The sequence below is a fragment of the Ranitomeya variabilis genome, chromosome 2 (genome assembly GCF_051348905.1).
Source record: "Ranitomeya variabilis isolate aRanVar5 chromosome 2, aRanVar5.hap1, whole genome shotgun sequence".
NCBI lineage: Eukaryota > Metazoa > Chordata > Amphibia > Anura > Dendrobatidae > Ranitomeya > Ranitomeya variabilis.
In genome coordinates this window covers 241,112,112-241,127,779 of record NC_135233.1, presented here as the reverse complement: position 1 = coordinate 241,127,779, position 15,668 = coordinate 241,112,112, and the positions used below count along the sequence as shown (strand labels likewise).

General features: G+C 43.6%; 1 protein-coding gene across 33 annotated transcripts in view; it reads right to left on the bottom strand.

The window, feature by feature from the left end:
• Positions 1–15,668, bottom strand: part of RALGPS1 (Ral GEF with PH domain and SH3 binding motif 1) — a 1,054,187-nt gene that overhangs the window by 817,804 nt on the left and 220,715 nt on the right. The window contains exon 1 of one of the 33 annotated variants that reach the window (XM_077284274.1): positions 8,846–8,879. The exons of the other annotated variants lie outside the window; for them this stretch is intronic. The gene's annotated coding sequence lies outside the window, so the exon portion shown is untranslated. Of the gene's footprint in view, positions 1–8,845; positions 8,880–15,668 lie in introns of those variants that run through there. 33 annotated transcript variants of the gene reach the window in all.

Genomic DNA, 15,668 nt, shown 5'->3' with positions numbered 1-15,668 from the left:
TTGAAATGCAGACTTTGATGGAATGGAACTTATCTAGATGTGTGGTGAGCACTTTGAACCCCCAAGTGCTTCACAGAAGTTTATAACGCAGAGCCGTGAAAATAAAAAATAATTTTTCTTTCCTCATAAATTATGTATCAGCAAGCAATTTTTTATTTTCGCAAGGGTAAGAGGAGAAATTGGACCCCAATAGTTGTTGCCCAGTTTGTCCTGAGTATGCTGGTACCCCATATGTGGGGGTAAACCACTGTTTGGGCGCACGTTTGGGCGCACGTCGGGGCTCGGAAGGGAGGGAGCACCATTTGACTTTTTGAACGCAAGATTGGCTGGAATCAATGGTGGCGCCATGTTGCGTTTGGAGACCCCTGATGTGCCTAAACAGTGGAAACCCCTCAATTCTAACTCCAACACTAACCCCAACACACTCCTAACCCTAATCCCAACTCTAGCCATAACTCTTATCACATCCCTAACCCCAACACACTCCTAACCACAACCCTAACCCTAATCCCAACCCTAACCCTAACCCTAACCGTAACCCCAACCACAACTTTAACCCCAACACACCCCTAACCATAACTCTAACGACAAGCCTATTCTTAACCCTATTTCCAACCCTAGCCCTAATTCCAACCCTAACTCTAATTCCAACCCTAAGGCTATGTGCCCATGTTGCGGATTCATGTGAGATTTTTCCGCACCATTTTTGAAAAATCCGCAGGTAAAAGGCACTGCGTTTTACCTGCAGATTTACCGCGGATGTCCAGTGTTTTTTATGCGGATTTCACCTGCGGATTCCTATTGAATAACAGGTGTAAAACGCTGCAGAATCTGCACAAAGAATTAACATGCTGCGGAAAATACAACATTGTTATGATCCTTAGTGGTTGAGGATCACAAATTACTCCAGCTAAGTAACAAACATAGGACAAGCTCTAGGGAGGTGGCAAACTGGACTGACCGCAAATCTGAACCTATCCAAACACACTAGAAGTAGCCGGTGAACGTGCCTAAAAATCCTAGACGTCTCGAGCCAGCCTGAGGAACTAACTACCCCTAGAGAGAAAGAAAAACCGCTCTTGCCTCCAGAGAAATAATCCCCAAAGATATAGAAGCCCCCAACAAATAATAACGGTGAGGTAAGAGGAAGGCACATACACAGGGGTGAAAGCAGATTCAGCAAATGAGGCCCACTAATACTAGATAGCAGAAAATAGAAAAGGGAATCTATGCGGTCAGTAAAAAACCCTTACAAAATATCCACTCTGAGATTTCAAGAACCCCCACACCAACTAACGGTGTGGGGGAGAAACTCAGTCCCCTAGAGCAACCAGCAAGCAAGGAAATCACATTTTAGCGAGCTGGACTAAAAACATAATGAACACTGATAATCAAAAAATGATCAAACAAAAACTTAGCTTGTCTTGGAGAGACTGGGAGCAAGGTAGACACAAGGAATCTGAAGAGCACTGAATACATTGATAGCAGGCAAGGAACTGAGTCTCCAGGTGAGCTAAATAGGAAACCAACCAAGGATAACGAACCAGCTGATGCAGCCAACCTGCAGAAAGACAACACTACACAGTACCGCTTGTGACCACTAGAGGGAGCCCAAAAATAGAATTCACAACACAACATACAGCATTTCCGCGCGGTATTTTCCGCACCATGGGCAAAGCGGATGGTACTGTAAACCTAATGGAACACTGCTACGAATCCGCAGCGGCCAATCCGCTGCGGATCCGCAGCCAAATCCGCACCGTGTGCACATAGCCTAATTCTAACGCTAACCCTAGTTCTAACCCTACCCCTAACCCTACACCCCTAGTTCTAACCCTAGTGGGAAAAAAAAAAATGTTTTCTTTATTTTATTATTGTCCCTACGTATGGGGGTGATAAAGGGGGGGGGGGGTCATTTACTATTTTTTTTATTTTGATCACTGTGATAGGTTTTATCACAGTGATCAAAATGTAGCTGGAACGAATCTGCCGGTTGGCAGATTCGGCGGGCGCACTGCGCATGCGCCTGCCATTTTGGAAGATGGCGGCGCCCGTGGAGAAGACGGACGGACACCGGGAAGCTCGGTAAGTATGAGGGGGGGATCGGAGCACAGGGGGGGGGGTGATCGGAGCAGGGGGGTGGAATCGGAGCACGGGGGAAGCGGACAGGACGGGGGAAGCGGACAGGACGGGGGAGCGGACAGGACGACGGAGGGGAGCGGAGCACAGAATGGAGGACTGGAGAGGAGATCGGTGGCGGTGGGGGGGTGCAGACCAGTGTTTCAAGCCATGGCCGATCATATTGCTGCATCGGCCATGGCTGGATTGTAATATTTCACCAGTTTTCATAGTGAAATATTACAAATCGCTCTGATTGGCTGTTTCATTTTCAACAGCCAATCAGAGCGATCGTAGCCACGGGGGGGTGAAGCCACCCCCCCTGGGCTGAAGTACCACTCCCCCTGTCCCTGCAGATCGGGTGAAATTGGAGTTAACCCTTTCACCCGATCTGCAGGGACGCGATCATTCCATGACGCCACATAAGCGTCACAGGTCGGATTGGCACCGACTTTCATGACGCCTACGTGGCGTCAAAGGTCGGGAAGGGGTTAATAAAAAAGACAAGCTGAACCATCACATGGTCATATATATTCAGACCCTTTGCTCTGTATTGAGTAGAAGCACCCTTTTGAGCTAGTACAGCTATGAGTCTTCTTGTGAATGTTGCAAAAAGCTCAGGCACTCATATTTAAGTCACATGATGTCCATTTCCTTGTGATCCTCCTTGAGATGATTCTACTCCTTCATTGGAGTCCAGCTGTGTTTAATTAAACTTATAGGACTTGATTTGGAAAGGCACACACCTGTCTATATAAGACCTCACAGCTCACGTCAGACCAAATGAGAATCATGAGGTCAAAGGAACTGGCTAAGGAGCTCAGAGACAGAATTGTGTCACAGATCTGGCCAAGGTTACAACAGAATTTCTGCAGTACTCAAGGTTCCTAAGAGCGCAGTGGCCACAATAATCCTTAAATGGAAGACGTTTGGGACCACCAGAAGTCTTTCTAGACCTGGCGATTGTGGGAAACATTTTACTAGCACTTGCTGTTCACTGTGATTTTTTTTACAACAGTGTGTTTTTGGTTTTACTGTGCTGTTTTGTGTTTTCATTGTGGGAGAAGAATATTGGTGAGAGAGGTAAAGAAGAACCCCAAGATCACTGTGGCTGAGCTCCAGAGATGCAGTAGTGTGGTGGGAGAAAGTTCCACAAAGTCAACTATCACTGCAGCCCTCCACCAGTCGGGCCTTTATGGCAGAGTGGCCCGATGGAAGCCTCTCCTCAGTGCAAGACATATGAAAGCCCGCATTGAGTTTGCTAAAACACATGAAGGACTCCCAGACTATGAGAAATAAGATTCTCTGGACTGATGAGACAAAGATAGGTCTTTTTGGTGATAATTCTAATTGGCATGTGAGGAGAAAACTAGGCAGTGCTCATCACCTGCCCAATACAAACCCAACAGTGAAAAATGGTGGTGGCAGCATCATGCTATGGGGGTGTTTTTCAGCTGCAGGGACAGGACGACTGGATGTCATTGAAGAAAACATGAATGTGACCAAGTACAGAGATATCCTGGATGAAAACCTCTTCCAGGGTGTTCTGGACCTCAGACTTGGCCGAAGGTTCACCTTCCAACAAGACAATGACCCTAAGCACACAGCTAAAATAACAAAGGAGTGGCTTCCCATCAACTCTGTGACCATTCCTGATTGGCCCAGCCAGAGCCCTGACCTAATTGCAATTGAGCATCTCTGGAGAGACCTGAAAATGGCTGTCCACCAATGTTCACCATCCAACCTGACGGAACTGGAGAGGATCTGCAAGTAAGAATGGCTGAGAATCCCCAAATCCAGGTGTGAAAAACTTGTTGCATCATTCCCAAGAAGACTCATGACTGTACTAGCTCAAAAGATGCTTCTACTCAATACTGAGCAAAGGGTCTGAATACTTATGACCATGTGATATTTCAGTTTTTTTCTTTTTTAATAAATTTGCAAAAATTACTACATTTCTGGTTTTTTTCAGTCAAGATGGGGTGCAGAGGGTACATTAATGAGAAAAAATGAACTTTTTTGAATTTACCAAATCGCTGCAATGAAGCAAAGAAAGAAAAATTTAAAGGGGTATGAATAATTTCTATACCCACTTTAAGTACTGGGAGAAGAGGTCACAGATGTATGGAGGACACAGGTTGTAGATGGCTTTGCATGTCATGATTAGGGTTTTGAACTGGAGTCCCTGGGCAATGAGAAGCAGGTGAAGGGATTGACAGAGCAAATAACACTAGGAATAGCGAGGGGGACAGGTGGAGATTATTATAGATTGGAGGGATGCGAGAGTATTAGAGGGGAGGCCACAAAGCAGGAGGCTTGCAGTAGTCGAGGCATGAGAACCAAGACTGTCTGCAACTACGATGCAAGCCTGTGGGTAGGTCTGTCAGTGGTTTCTCTGGCTTAGAGTAGGAAGATAAGACTCTGCCTACAGTCTCACCCCTAAGCAGAAGAATGTCATTAACTGTAAACTACTAACACTGATTACACAAGAACCACAAGACCGATTTCTTCAGCCATGTATAATTTTATTCAGTTTAACACTGACAACCTGACAATGCCTGCACTTTACTTAGCAAAATCCTGCTGGCAGGTTCTCGTTAAGGAATGTGTGGATCCGGTAATTATTTTTGAGTTTGTGTATGTAGGAAGTGGAAAGGGCTTGGAAGGTGTTTTGATGGAGAGATCAGAGTCACGGATTACCCAGAGGCAGCGACTTTGTGGGACTGGAGAGAGTGAGTAACCACTGATGCGTGTGCCCTGCTGCTCCATTCAAAGTCTCTGCTTTTTCGCTGCATAAACTTTGAATTAACCAGCAGGATCGAGCACTGATTCTTTTCCACTTCCACTAGCCATGATTTGCAATTTAGGTCATTAGAGCCCTCTTTCTGGAGTTTAGTCAATGTCCCAGCAGTGAAAAAAAGGAAGCAATAAACTAGTAGGCTATGGTATTCCATCTAGTGATATCCAGTTAAAAATCACGTGGTTAACATTGGTTTACAGGTGACATATGGTTGTTCACTATCTAACACACTTTCAGACATCTTCAAAAATATACCCTCACTAGCAAACATGCTGTATAAAATTTGGTTTGTATGATCATTGAAATACAATAGTAAAAACTGGAAGAACCTGAATGGTTGTTAAATGCTATTTGGTTAACAGGATGTTAAACTCAGGTCATTTCACTCAATCTTTCAATCTGATCTTACAGGAAAAATCATGTCAAAGAGTCAGAAAGAATCCAACATTCACAAGGTAAAGATCCTGCAGACATACTGGGCAAAGGACACAACTGAAGAGAAGATAACAGAGTTGGGGGCGATCCGCACAGGAAAAGTGCTGGAAGAAGTGGAGTATTATGACACAGAATTATATGATCTTGCTGTCAATGAGTCTTGGCTCAGCAAAACAGGGAAAGCATGGCAACTGATTACTGACAAGGTGAATGCCACAATGCTTGAAATTCCCAGTCCTGACAAGACGACCATCAGGACAAAACAAGTTATCTCTTATGACCCCAAGGCAGAAAGTTTCCCAAGCTCTAAAACAAAACCAGATTCTGATCTGAATAGAAATACAGTAGACTTTGAAAAATCGAGAAATTTAATGACCTGCTATGAACTGGTACAAGAAGAAGAAATAATTGCATACCTGTCCCGAATCTTACAAATCCATGTTGAGTCGGACAATGCAAAGATAGGCAACTTTTTGCAAAAAGCTGGGATTCAAAAATATACCACTGTACACAATGTCACACAGGAGACTTTCCAGCTAAGGGACATCTACACGGTGGTCATAAAGGCAGATGGGGTCCCCACAAATAAGTCTGCGGTGATATCTATGGAAGTGGAAATAGACAATGTGACCAAAGGATTTCAGAGGATTGAACAGCTTGCAAATGAACTAGACCTCCAAGCGCAACATGTTCAACAGCCATAGCTGTCCAACGAATGCATCGTACCCTCAATCAAAGAAGTCTACAATTGCCAATTGCTATCAAAAAGTAACCCTTCAGGGACATCATATGTCTTCTCCACAACACATGAATAGCAGCTTTCCTGTAATTGGTTAGAAGCTTCTTCCTTCTCGTCTCTGAAGCAGGTGGATTCATGGCTGTTATGTTTTTGTGCTTTGTGTCCTGGGAGTATCAGAGCCTAAGGGTGAATTCACACATGATGGATAATTTAGGTGACTGAAAATCCGATCATCCAAATAACACTGTGTATGGTTTTCTGTGAGCCGAATTCAGACGAACTCAATGCAAAAATAGTGAGTGTGCTCCACAGGCAGGATTTTTTATACCACATGTGTAATAAACTGTACATTAGTGCCAATGCATTCACCGTGGAAGGACTGTAAAAGGAGACAACACTTTCTGAGGTTTATAGTTGTGTTTTGTAAGACTGCAACCGCTAATCCCAGTAAGTTGGAACTGGTATCCAAAATGTCACTTCGCTTTATTGAACACAGACTAAGTAAAATACCGTATACAGTTTCTCATATTGCAGAATCCTCTTATGAATGGTCAGCGGTGAAAAAAGGTCCATCGTCCTTCCTCTCCAGGTAGATAAATGGGACAATTGCAGATATGTGTGTAACAAATTAGTCATGTGTGAATACACATCAAACTATTTTTATAGTACTGGGGCAAACTCAAGGCTATTCGGGTATGTGCACACGATCAGTAAACGCTGTGGGTTGTGCAGTGTCCAGATGTAACCGCATAGGAGATGGGATTTTAAGAAATCCCATGTCCACTATGCATCCAGCGGCGCCCGTTAACATTGACATGCAGCGCTTCTTTCCAGACCGCAGCATGTCTCCGCAAGAGAAATTTTACCCATACAATGTATTGGACACGGTGAATCTGCACGGTTCAATTAACAAATGCGGATTCACCTGTCTTCAATAGACGGCAGCACTTTGGACACACAACATGCGTTGCCAGTTCTGGATTGTCTGCACATACCCTAAGGGTCTTCACAAGAGAAATGGACATGCTGCGGTCTGGAGACGTGCTGCATGTCCGTTTCCATGGGTGTACTGTGGGCATCACTGGATGCATAATGGACATGGGATTTCTTGAAATCCCATCCACTATGCTGTACCATCTGGACACTGCGGGTTAGACGCTACACAAGTACACAAAGCCCAACTAGCAGCGTTTACTGATTGTTTGCACAAACCCTTAATGTTGCAACATATTCAGGTGTCTAGTACACACTTCCTTCCTTCATTCATTCCTTTTACAGCTTCACTCGCTGTCAACTAATGCTGTGGGGGCGGAGCTATGCAGGAAATCTGTCAAAAGACAGGTGTCCCCAACTTCGTGGCCCTGCCTAGGTGCCTAGAGCACCTCATTTCCACATAATGGTTTTCACCGAAACTCTCAAGTGAATTTTTAAACTCCTTTTAGTGAGAGGTCCTCTACAAGGACCTGTAATATGGATTTCGGAACTGAAGGACTCCATTTAAATTTTGGACTGATGTCATCATGTACCAAATCCTCTGCTATCCTACCCATGAATCATCTCGAATTTAGAAACGCAATATTGGTAAGGGGTTGATTCTCACTTTGGATTCACAGTCTGTTTCAATATTCCTCCATATAGTACAGATTTACAAACTATGAAAGCAGTTAGAAAGTAACTATATCTGGTGACAATATCCAATGTTACTACAGGATAACTGATTATTCCCAGTATTATACAGATAGCCGACCACAGAAGTTTATATAATAAAATATAAATAAAATAAATTAAGATTTGTTTTATTGTCTAAAGCTTAAAACTACTGTAAACCTGTAAACGCATTTACGAGGAATCACGACTTTGAAGATACAGCACATTGCAGGGCCGGCCCTTGTATATTGGCTTGAATGCGAATATATAAACTAGTCATAATATACAGCAGCTCTGTGCTTGTCTCAGAATAGATACCGGCACATCCAGAAAAGTTAGATCCAGTAGCTGAGGAAAACCCAAGACCATCTGCGAACCTTACCCTAAGATTATGTCACCAGGATTTCAGCCCTCATTATGACAAATGTATATAAGGTCAGGTCCACACTACATTTATGTAATAAGGCTATGTGTACACGTTGCTGATTTTGATGCGTTTCCGCAGCGTTTTTGAACTCGTGGAATTGCATCAAATCCGCAGTGTAGTGCTCAAGCAATGTTAGTCAATGGGAAATCTAGAATTGGTGTGCACATGCTGCAGAAAATAAAGCGTGGATTTGAAGTTTTATTTTCCGCAGCATGTCAATTCTTTTTGCGGATCTGCAGCGTTTCTGCGCCCATTGACTTCCATTGATTCAGTCAAATCCGCAGCAAAACCGCAGGTTTAAAAAGATCTGCGGTTTTACTGCAGAGTTGGGTGCGAGAAACGCTGCAGATAGGGAGGAAGAGTGTGTGGGCGGACACTGTGTGTGGGCAGACACTGTGTGTGCGGGGAAGATGTGTGTGTCTGTGTGCCGGTGTTTGTGTATATCTGTGTGTCTGCATGGGTCTGCAGGGGGTCTGTGAGGCTGTGTGTGTGTCTCTGTGTGTGGGCAGGCATCGTCCGATGGGACTACTAGTCCCATCCGGCTATGCCTGCTACAGTGACAGCTAGCCGATGATGGGACAGCAGTAGTCTCATCATTCGGCTACTGTGTAAAAAAACAAAAAAAAACACGTACACACATATACACATACAGAACATACAACATACAGTATATACTCACCATACACCTAATCCCCGACTCCCTCGATCACCTGTAAAAAAATAAAAATAAATAAATAATAAACCATCAGTATACTCCCTAGTTTGATGTAATCCATTTAATAACTAGTGTCCCATGATGATCTCCCGTGGAGAGCTGTCACATCGGCAGATGTGACCGCTCTCCAGGGGCTCCGGTGACACAATGACAGGAGATAATCCTCTGCACTGTATCCCTCCGCCGCCGTGAGTTCAACAGAGTTCATACTGTCACTTGCAGCACTGCTGCATGGGAAAATTCTCACGCCGCAGTGCCGTTAAGTGAGAGCAATTGACTCATTGAACCCTCAGTGATAACACTGCAGGAGCCATTGTCTCTTGTCAGTGTGTCACTGGAGGCCCTGTAGAGCAGTCACATCTCCTGATGTGACAGCTCTATAGGAGAGATTGTCATGAGACACTCTTTAGTAAATGGACTACATCGGACCAGGGAGTATTTGTGTAGGTTTATTTTATTTTATTTTTTTTGCAGGAGATCGAGGGCGTCACATGGATGGCAGAACAATAAAGATGGGAAAAATGTGTAGTGTTTTATTTCATTAAAAGACTTTATTCTGGCTGTGTCTATATTTAACCCTTCACCAACTATAGGATTAGCAATGGATAGGTGTCTTACTGACGCCTCTCCATTACTAAGCCGGCTTGATGTCATCTTAAAATACAAAGTCACAGTGGGAAGAGAGAGGCTAAGTGTCGGCTGGGAGCTGGTGTATGTAGCCCGAGGGGGGGAAGGGTAATATCAGCCCACAGGTGTCTGTATAGCCTTTTCTGGCTATTAATTATAGGGGGACCCCACGTCATTTTCTTGGGGGGGTCCCCCTATTTTAATAGCCAGTAAAGGCTAAATATACAGCTGCGGGTTGTTATTCATAACCCGGGAAGATCCATGGGTATTACCCCCTTCCCAGGCTATAAACATCAGCTCCCAGTCACTGGCTTTCCCTCTCTGGCGCAGAAAATTGAGATGAAGCCCACGCCATTTTTTTTCTCTTTTTTAAAAATTAAACAGATATTGCGTTTAAGGCCGGGGTCACACTTGCGAGAAACTTGCACAAGTCTCGCAGATCAATACCCGGCACTACCACTGACACTCCGGACCGGAGTGTGCGACTGCATGTATTTTTATGCATCTGAACGCTCCTGTCCAAGTGCCAGCGGCAGTGCCCGGGTATTGATGTGAGAGACTCGTGCAAGTTTCTCGCAAGTGTAACCCCGACCTAATGCAGATCTTGTGTGTTTGTGTCTTTATTTAACTTTTTCTGTACCATTTTATTATGTTTATTGCTAAACATTGGGCTTGGTATCACCTATCTATCTATAGATAGATATATGATAGATAGATGATAGATAGATGATAGATAAATAGATAGATAGATGATAGAGAGTTAGATTAGATCTATCTATTAGCTATATCATCTAGATCTATCATCTATCAACTATCCATCATCTACCTATCTGTGTGTAAACATTATTCTTAAATGGAGTATGTAAATGAAGAGGTTGGACAAGAAATGACATCACAATTCTTTTTTTTTTAGATTATTTTTAGATCTTTATTTAGCACACAAAAACGCATACAAATCCGCATGAAAAAACGCATCAAAAACACATCTCACCCGCAAGGATTTTTACCTGCGTTTTCTACCCAGAGATGCAGAATCTGCGCAGAAAATTCCACAGGCAAATCTGCAACATGTGCACATACCCTAGGGGTATGTGCACACGTAGATGGATCCTCTGCGGATTTTTCCACATCTGTTTTGAGAAATCCGCAGGTAAAAAGCACTGTGTTTTACCTGCGGCTTTTGTGCAAATTCCACCTGCGGTTTTACACCTGTGGATTCCTATTATGGAGCAGGTGTAAACCGCTGCGGAATCCGCACAAAGAATGAACATGCTGCGGAATAAACAACGCAGAGATTCCGAGCGTTTTATTCCGCAGCATGTGCACTGCGGATTTTGTTTTCCATAGATTTACATGGTACTGTAAACTCATGGAAAACAGCTGCGAATCCGCAGCGTCGAAACCGCTGCGTATCTGCAGAAAAATCCACAGCGTGTGCACATAACCTAAAAATGCACTGTTAGTTTTTCTTTATAATTACTGTTGCTCTTGTAACAAAAGTACAAATTCATGCTGCACACTCTGAATCACTCTGTGCTGCTGGTACCCTTTAGGGTCGATTTCTGGAGTAATTCTGCAAAAATGTGCAAGGAAATTTTCACCAAATCCTGTGGAGTTTGTCGCTCATTTTCCAGCTTAAGTATAACTATTCTCACCCTCCCCAGACAACACCAGCTCCCATGACAACACTTCCCTGCTGCTTCCCCCAAGCTGTCTCTTCTGATGGCATCTTGTCAGGTCACTGCTGCAGCAAAACACAGTTGCTGATAGACTGCGCCATAAGACCACTAGGGAAGGTGAATATGGTGCTTTTTATTACACAATTTGAGAATACGGTAATTCTTTAATTTTAACTTAACAGAAAACTTCCTGCATCGTGTTTATGAGATTTTGCTAAATCTCATGCACTTTGCTGCTACTTTGGATTTTACAACCAAAACGGAGTACAGAAAATTTGCAGCAATTCTTGTTCTAGTGACCATAACCTTATGGCAATGGCTAGGGGGCTTAAGAGAAGAGTCAACCCTAACCATTTCTTTAATCGGAATCCCGGTGATTCTGAGACTGTTTTTTCGTGACATATTGTACTTCATGATAGTGGCAACATTTCTTAATAATAATAATCTTTATTTTTATATAGCGCTAACATATTCCGCAGCGCTTTACAGTTTGCACACATTATCATCGCTGTCCCCAATGAGGCTCACAATCCAAATTCCCTATCAGTAGGTCTTTGGAATGTGGAAAGAAACCGGAGAACCCGGAGGAAACCCACGCAAACACAGGGAGAACACACAAACTCTTTGCAGATGTTGTTCAGTGTGGGGCTTGAACCCAAGACTCCAGTGCTGCAAGGCTGCAGTGCTATCCACTGAGCCACCGTTCTTTGATATGACTTGCCTTTATTCGTGAAAAAAATGGAAATCTGGCAAAAATGTTGAAAATTTCTTAATTTTCCAACTTTGAATTTTCATGCCCTTACATCACAGAGATACCGTATGTCACACAAAATACTTAACCCCTTAGTGACCAGGACAATTTTTTTTAAATCTGTCACTTTATGTTGTAACAACTCTGGAATGCTTCAACATATCCCATTGATTTGGAGACTGTTTTTTCTTGGAACATTATAATTTATGATAATGGTAAATTTAGGTCAATATGTTTTCTATTTAAAAAATATATCAGAAATTATACAAAAATGTACAAAAAAATTTGCAACTTTCAAACTTTGAATGATTATCCCTTTAATCCAGATAGTCATACCACAGAAAACCATTAATAAACAACATTTCCCACATGTCTGCTTTACATCAGCACCAGTTGTAAAATGTTATTTTATTTTGTTAGCCTTTTAGGAAGTTTAAAAATGTAGCAGTCATTTTTATTTATTTTCTAGTAAATATACTTTTTTTTTCTTGAGGGACCTATCCAGGTTTGACGTGATTTTGGGGGTCCTATATATATATGAAAACCTCCAAAAGTGATACCATTTTGAACAGCGCCCCCCGACATATTGAAAACTGCTGTCAGTTTATTTACTCTTCACGTGATTTTCCGGAATTAATGCAAAGTGAAATGACAGGAATAAAAAAGTGTATTTTTTACCACCTACATGTCGCTAACTTCTGAACAGGCCACGATTTGGTTGTGAACTGCCATGGCAAACATCAGGACCACACAATCCTGAACTCAGGGTGTCGGTGGGGTTAGAGAGAAAGACCCCACACTGTTAACCATTTATATGATGTATTCACTATTGACAGCAGCATCTAAAGGTACCGTCACACTCAGCAACTTTGCAAAGAGAACGACAACAATCCGTGACGTTGCAGCGTCCTGGATAGCGATCTCGTTGTGTTTGACACGCAGCAGCGATCTGGATCCCGCTGTGCCATCGCTGGTCGGAGCTAGAAGTCCAGAACTTTATTTCTTCGCCAGGTCGGCGTGTATCGTCATGTTTGACATCAAAAGCAACGACGCCAGCAACGAGCATAGGGGGCGTCGCAGCGTCTCCTTCTAGCCAGTCGGTACACTCCGGCTGTTTGACATGGAGCTAACAACCAGCGAGAACGAGAAGGGAGTCGCCGTTACATCACTGGATCGCTCCTGCATCGTTCTGGAGTTGCTGTGTTTGAACTCTCTACAGCGACCTAAACAGCGACGCTCCAGCGATCTAGTTTAGGTCGGCTCGTTGTCTATATCGCCGCAGCATCGCTGAGTGTGACGGTACCTTAAGGGGTTAAACCGATATGGACGGGACGGTGCCAACACTGATAGTGGCTGATATGCCAAGTTATCACCTATAGTGTACAGCCGACAGCTACTGCATTGTCACATGATTGGGGAGGCTATTCTCTTATATCTCAGGTCAGTAAAAAGACATACTGGCGGTCATTAAGGGGTTAACAATTAACATTTTTGTTAGGGAGTTATAAGGGTTAAACTTGACCAACGATTTCTAATTTTCACACCACCATTTTTATTTTATTTTTTTTTAAGGACCACCTCACATTTGAAATCACTTTGAGGGGTCTATATGATAGAAGATACCCAAAAGTGACACCAATCTAAAAACTGCACTCCTCAAGGTGCTCAAAACCACATTCAAGAAGTTCATTAACCCTTCAGGTACTTAACAGGAATTTTTAGAATGTGGTAAAAAAAAAACATTTAAATATTTCCACAACATTTTTTTTTTTACCTCAGATCCAATTGTTTTTATTTTGACAAGGGTAACAGGAAAAAATGGACCCCAAAATTTGTCCTAAGTATGCCTATGAGTAGTGTTGAGCATTCCGATACCGCAAGTATCGGGTATCGGCCGATACTTGCGGGTATCGGAATTCCGATACCGAGATCCGATACTTTTGTGGTATCGGGTATCGGTATCGAAACAACATTAATGTAAAAATGTGTAAAAGAGAGAATTAAAATAAAAAATATTGCTATACTCACCTCTCCGACGCAGCCTGCACCTTACCGAGGGAAGCGGCAGCGTTCTTTGTTTAAAATTCGCGCTTTTCTTTCCTTTACGTGAAGTCCCGGCTTGTGATTGGTTGCGTCGCAGTCACATGGGCGACGCAACCAATCACAGCAAGCCGTGACGTAATTTCAGGTCCTTAAGGATTTTAAAATTACGTCCCGGCTTTGTGATTGGTTGCGTCGCAGTCACATGGGCGACGCAACCAATCACAGCAAGCCGTGACGTAATTTCAGGCCCTTAAGGATTTTAAAATTACGTCCCGGCTTTGTGATTGGTTGCGTCGCAGTCACATGGGCGACGCAACCAATCACAAGCCGTGACGTCACGGGAGGCTGGACAAGCGCGCATTTTAAAATGCGCGCGTGTCCAGCCTCCCGGCTTGTGATTGGTTGACCGCGACGCAACCAATCACAAGCCGGGACGTCACGGGAGGCTGGACAAGCGCGCATTTTAAAATGCGCGCGTGTCCAGCCTCCCGTGACGTCACGGCTTGTGATTGGTTGCGTCGCCCATGTGACTGCGACGCAACCAATCACAAAGCCGGGACGTAATTTTAAAATCCTTAAGGGCCTGAAATTACGTCACGGCTTGCTGTGATTGGTTGCATCGCCCATGTGACTGCGACGCAACCAATCACAAAGCCGGGACTTCACGTAAGGAAAGAAAAGCGCGAATTTTAAGCAAACAACGCTGCCGGTTCCCTCGGAGAGGTGAGTATAGCAATATTTTTTATTTTAATTCTTTCTTTTACACATTAATATGGTTCCCAGGGCCTGAAGGAGAGTTTCCTCTCCTTCAGACCCTGGGAACCATCAGGAATACCGTCCGATACTTGAGTCCCATTGACTTGTATTGGTATCGGGTATCGGTATCGGATTGGATCCGATACTTTGCCGGTATCGGCCGATACTTTCCGATACCGATACTTTCAAGTATCGGACGGTATCGCTCAACACTACCTATGAGCCTCTGATGTGCCTAAACAGTGAAAATCCCAAACAAGTAACACCATTTTGGAAACTGGACCCCTCAAGGAATGTATATAGATGCATGGTGAGCACCTTGAACCCCTAGGTGCTTTACAGAAGTTTATAACATTGAGCTGTGAAAATAATAAAATCACATTTTCCTCACAAAAATGTTATTTTAGCCCCAAATTTTGCATTTTGTTAAAGGTAACAGGAGAAATTGCACCATACAATTTGTTGTGCACTTTCTCCTGAGTACGCCGATACCTCATATGTGGGGGAATACTACTTTTGAGGCACAGCGAAAAAGCTCAGAAGGGAAGAGGCGCCATATTGGAGTTCAGCTTTTGCTTGAATGGTTTGAGAGTGCCATATCACACTGAAATCTCTTAAAGTGGCGAGGTAGTGTTTTTAACATGGATGCGTCCTCGCTGGCGGCAGTAATACCAAGCACATGCTCCCTAGTCCGCACTTTTAACTGGCGTGTTGTCATGCCAACATATATTTTATTACATGGACACACTGCATAATAGATAACATTTAAAAACACTACCTCGCCACTTCAAGAGATTCCATAACTGCGACACCAGCCTCCTCAGGGTCAGGGGTATAGATATGCTTGATGTCGGTATCGGGGCGGTGGAATAACCAGGAGACTTGCCCAGCTGGAGTCCAGGTGGATTTGGACCCTTGACACGGTCCATCC